This window comes from Rattus norvegicus, chromosome 5, assembly GCF_021556685.1.
Source record: "Rattus norvegicus strain SHRSP/BbbUtx chromosome 5, alternate assembly SHRSP_T2T, whole genome shotgun sequence".
Lineage (NCBI taxonomy): Eukaryota > Metazoa > Chordata > Mammalia > Rodentia > Muridae > Rattus > Rattus norvegicus.
Window position 1 is genome coordinate 134,780,876 of NC_141538.1, and position 5,645 is coordinate 134,786,520.

Consider the following 5,645-nt stretch of genomic DNA (forward strand, 5'->3'; position numbering starts at 1 on the left):
ACTCAATGATAACCTGGTCAAGGAAGAAATAAAGAAAGAAATTAAAAACTTTTTAGAATTTAATGAAAATGAAGGTACAACATACCCAAACTTATGGGACACAATGAAAGCTGTGCTAAGAGGAAAATTCATAGCGCTGAGTGCCTGCAGAAAGAAACAGGAAAGAGCATATGTCAGCAGCTTGACAGCACACCTAAAAGCTCTAGAACAAAAAGAAGCAAATACACCCAGGAGGAGTAGAAGGAAGGAAATAATCAAACTCAGAGCTGAAATTAACCAAGTAGAAACAAAAAGGACCATAGAAAGAATCAACAGAACCAAAAGTTGGTTCTTTGAGAAAATCAACAAGAGAGATAAACCCTTAGCCAGACTAACGAGAGGACACAGAGAGTGCGTCCAAATTAACAAAATCAGAAATAAAAAGGGAGACATAACAACAGATTCAGAGGAAATTCAAAAAATCATCAGATCTTACTACAAAAACCTATATTCAACAAAACTTGAAAATCTTCAGGAAATGGACAATTTCCTAGACAGATACCAGGTACCGAAGTTAAATCAGGAACAGATAAACCAGTTAAACAACCCCATAACTCCTACGGAAATAGAAGCAGTCATTAAAGGTCTCCCAACCAAAAATAGCCTGTCTGGGTTTAGTGCAGAATTCTATCAGACCTTCATAGAAGACCTCATACCAATATTATCCAAACTATTCCACAAAATTGAAACAGATGGAGCACTACCGAATTCCTTCTATGAAGCCACAATTACTCTTATACCTAAACCACACAAAGACCCAACAAAGGAAGAGAACTTCAGACCAATTTCCCTTATGAATATCGATGCAAAAGTACTCAATAAAATTCTGGCAAACCGAATCCAAAAGCACATCAAAACAATCGTCCACCATGATCAAGTAGGCTTCATCCCAGGCATGCAGGGATGGTTTAATATACGGAAAACCATCAACGTGATCCATTATATAAACAAACTGAAAGAACAAAACCACATGATCATTTCATTAGATGCTGAGAAAGCATTTGACAAAATTCAACACCCCTTCATGATAAAAGTTTTGGAAAGAATAGGAAGTCAAGGCCCATACCTAAACTTAGCAAAAGCCATATACAGCAAACCAGTTGCTAACATTAAACTAAATGGAGAGAAACTTGAAGCAATCCCACTAAAATCAGGGACTAGACAAGGCTGCCCACTCTCTCCCTACCTATACAATATAGTTCTTGAAGTTCTAGCCAGAGCAATCAGACAACAAAAGGAAATCAAGAGGATACAGATTGGTAAAGAAGAAGTCAAAATATCACTATTTGCAGATGATATGATAGTATATTTAAGTGATCCCAAAAGTTCCACCAGAGAACTACTAAAGCTGATAAACAAGTTCAGCAAAGTGGCTGGGTATAAAGTTAACTCAAATAAATCAGTAGCCTTCCTCTACACAAAAGAGAAACAAGCCGAGAAAGAAATTAGGGAAACGACACCCTTCATAATAGACCCAAATAATATAAAGTACCTCAGCGTGACTTTAACCAAGCAAGTAAAAGATCTGTACAATAAGGACTTCAAGACTCTGAAGAAAGAAATTGAAGAAGATCTCAGAAACTGGAAAGATCTCCCATGATCATGGATTGGCAGGATTAATATAGTAAAAATGGCCATTTTACCAAAAGTGATCTACAGATTCAATGCAATCTCCATCAAAATACCAATCCAATTCTTCAAAGAGTTAGACAGAACAATTTGCAAATTCATCTGGAATAACAAAAAACCCAGGATAGCTAAAACTATTCTCAACAATAAAAGGACTTCAGGGGGAATCACTATCCCTGAACTCAAGCAATATTACAGAGCAATAGTGATAAAAACTGCATGGTATTGGTACACAGACAGATAGATATACCAATGGAACAGAATCGAAGACCCAGAAATGAACCCACATACCTATGGGCACCTGATTTTTGACAAAGGAGCCAAAACTATCCAATGGAAAAAAGATAGCATTTTCAGCATATGGTGCTGGTTCAACTGGAGGTCAACATGTAGAAGAATGCAGATTGATCCATGCTTATCACCCTGTACAAAGCTTAAGTCCAAGTGGATCAAGGACCTCCACATCAAACCAGATACACTCAAAGTAATAGAAGAAAAACTAGGGCAGCATCTCGAACACATGGGCACTGGAGAAAATTTCCTGAACAAAACACCAATGGCTTCTGCTCTAAGATCAAGAATCGACAAATGGGATCTCATAAAACTGCAAAGCTTCTGTAAGGCAAAGGACACTGTGGTTTGGACAAAATGGCAACCAACAGATTGGGAAAAGATCTTTACCAATCCTACAACAGATAAAGCGCTTATATCCAAAATATACAAAGAACTCAAGAAGTTAGACCACAGGGAGTCAAAGAACCCTATTAAAAATGGGGTTCAGAGCTAAACAAAGAATTCACAGCTGAGGAATGCCGAATGGCTGAGAAACAACTAAAGAAATGTTCAACATCTTTAGTCATAAGGGAAATGCAAATCAAAACAACCCTGAGATTTCACCTCACACCAGTGAGAATGGCTAAGATCAAAAACTCAGGTGACAGCAAATGCTGGCGAGGATGTGGAGAAAGAGGAACACTCCTCCATTGTTGGTGGGATTGCAGACTGGTACAACCATTCTGGAAATCAGTCTGGAGGATCCTCAGAAAATTGGACATTGAACTGCCTTAGGATCCAGCTATACCTCTGTTGGGCATATACCCAAAAGATGCCCCAACATATTAAAAAGACACGTGCTCCACTATGTTCATCGCAGCCTTATTTATAATAGCTAGAAGCTGGAAAGAACCCAGATGCCCTTCAAGAGAGGAATGGATACAGAAAATGTGGTACATCTACACAATGGAATATTACTCAGCTATCAAAAACAATGACTTTATGAAATTCATAGGCAAATGGATGGAACTGGAAGATATCATCCTGAGTGAGCTAACCCAATCACAGAAAGACATACATGGTATGCACTCATTGATAAGTGGCTATTAGCCCAAATGCTTGAATTACCCTAAATGCACAGAACACATGAAACTCAATACGGATGATCAAAACGCGAATGCTTCACTCCTTCTTTAAAACGGGAACAAGAATACCCTTGGCAGGGAATAGGGAGGCAAAGATTAAAACAGAGACAGAAAGAACACCCATTCAGAGCCTGCCTCACATGTGGCCCATACATATACAGCCACCCAATTAGACAAGATGGATGAAGCAAAGAAGTGCAGGCCAACAGGAACCGGATGTAGATCTCTCCTGAGAGACACAGCCAGAATACAGCAAATACGTAGGCGAATGCCAGCAGTAAAACACTGAACTGAGAACAGGATCCCCATTAAGGAATCAGAGAAAGGACTTGAAGAGATTGAAGGACCTCGAGACCCCATAAGAACAACAATGCCAACGAACCAGAGCTTCCGGTGACTAATCCACTACCTAAAGACTATACATGGACTGAACCTGGACTGTAACCTCATAGGTAGCAATGAATAGCCTAGTAAGAGCACCAGTGGAAGGGGAAACCCTTGGTCCTGCTAAGACTGAACCCCCATGAACGTGATTGTAATGGGGTGGTAATGGGGGGAGGATGGGGAGGGGAACACCCATACAGAAGGGGAGAGGAAGGGGTTAGGGGGATGTTGGCCCGGAAACTGGGAAAGGGAATAACATTCGAAATGTAAATAAGAATTATTCAAGTTAATAAAAAAAAGACATTGTTTCAATAAATTGCTTTCTTTCTTGAAGTAGAAAATTGAGGTTCTTTTGAAAGTCTGTTGGATGGTGTTCTGTTGGTGCAAACATAGGTGAAGGAACATTATTATAAAGTGGACACAGGCGAAAAACTAAGGTTGCTCATGTAAGAACATTTAGGTGAAGCAGACACAATGGCCACCTGAGGAAGGATTCTTTGCTAACAACATTCATGTATTGGTCTGCCTTACATTGGGTAGTTGAGCTGCATTTGAGGACTCCATAGAGAGAAACACACCAAAAACCTTCTGATGTTGTGCTGCAGTTTCTTGCTGTTTCCTCAGACTCAGGTAGTTTGGCAGAGTGATACCAGCTGAGACAGACTCACATGCTGAGGCAAGAAACATGGAGGATATGTGATGTTTAGAGGGTATGAATAGGACTTGATGGACAGTGACAGAAGTTGAGTCAGACTTGATTATAGAGCTAGCTGTGCAATGCTTGTGGGTCTCACATCTTCACTGATCTTAGCTTCTCTGAGGGAGGCACAGCCTCTTGACTGTTATTTGAGACTCAGAGAATGTTAACCAAACTACCTTATGCCAAAACCAGAGACATTTAAATTCCAGGATGAGAACTGATATCAAAATAAGAGTCTATTCTTACAGTATTTTCCTATGTCACAGGCCTTAATTCCAATAGGGAAACGATCAGTTGTATCCATAACATTCCTGACATATTGCACCCATGGGCATTTCTTCCACACCAGTCATTACTGAAGTTCACAGGGTTCACAGAAGGGCAATACCATTGTTGACTCACCCCTTTCTCCACAGCCTGCATAGACCTTCCAGTCCAATGGAAACTAATCAGTAGCTAGGACGCTTCCTATTGGAGTTCTCTCTGTGCCATTATCAATGTGGTATCCTCACTAATAGGGTTTTTCTATCAAGTTCTGGTGGGCAACCAAGGGCAGTGGCAATAGCTTGTATTGTTTGGGGATGTGTCTCTATGACATCTCTGTTCAGCAACTTGAAGGAAAGCATCACACTCCTGCCACTGGGCTTTTTATTTGGCAATCTATAGCATCTGGAATGAGCATAAACATAAACATCTATGTGGGGTAGCTCCAGTTTACACACACACACACACACACACACACACACACACACACACACACACACACGGGGGGGGTGAGAGAAGAGAGAGAATATAGATTGTGATATGGCTTTTTCAAACATCATTACAATTAATTATTTTTCCCTAGATGCCCTTCTCTGCCTAACCTCCATCCTTCTCTCCCTACAGTGAAATTCTCCCCTAATTTATTGGAAAATAAAGATGACAAGAAGTCAATAACTGGGTGAGGTGGAGGTAGGCCTTCCGTGTCTGGTAGAGAAAGAGGGAATACTGGAGGAAGGGACTTCCTTTAGGACTGAGGGGAGGGAAAGCCAGCAAAATGTAGACCAAGGTCTGTTAGGTCTGGTGGTAGAATCCACCAGAATCTGCCACCAGATTTCTGACATAGAACAGTGGATGAGTTTAGGACAACAGATCCTGTGCCCAAAAGTTGTGTTATCTGTTGATTCTAAACTAAGATCATCTTGGTATTTCCCATTTCACAGTGACTCCATGAGCTCAGCAGTTTGGCAGCAGCTAGCCACAGGGGATGGATGACTGGAAACAGAAGTTCAGCGGTTCAGCAGCAAGTGAACCTCTGGAAGTTGGATAGACCACTGCATGGGGATAGCCATGGGTGCAGGGAGAGCACAACTGGAGAGTAGCGGGTATAGCATGGATTGATTTTTTTAATTATCAACACCTCCCTTTAAACCTCATTCCCCAGCACTATTCCTCCCCCTTCATGTCACCTGTGTTCTATTCCTCCTTCCTTA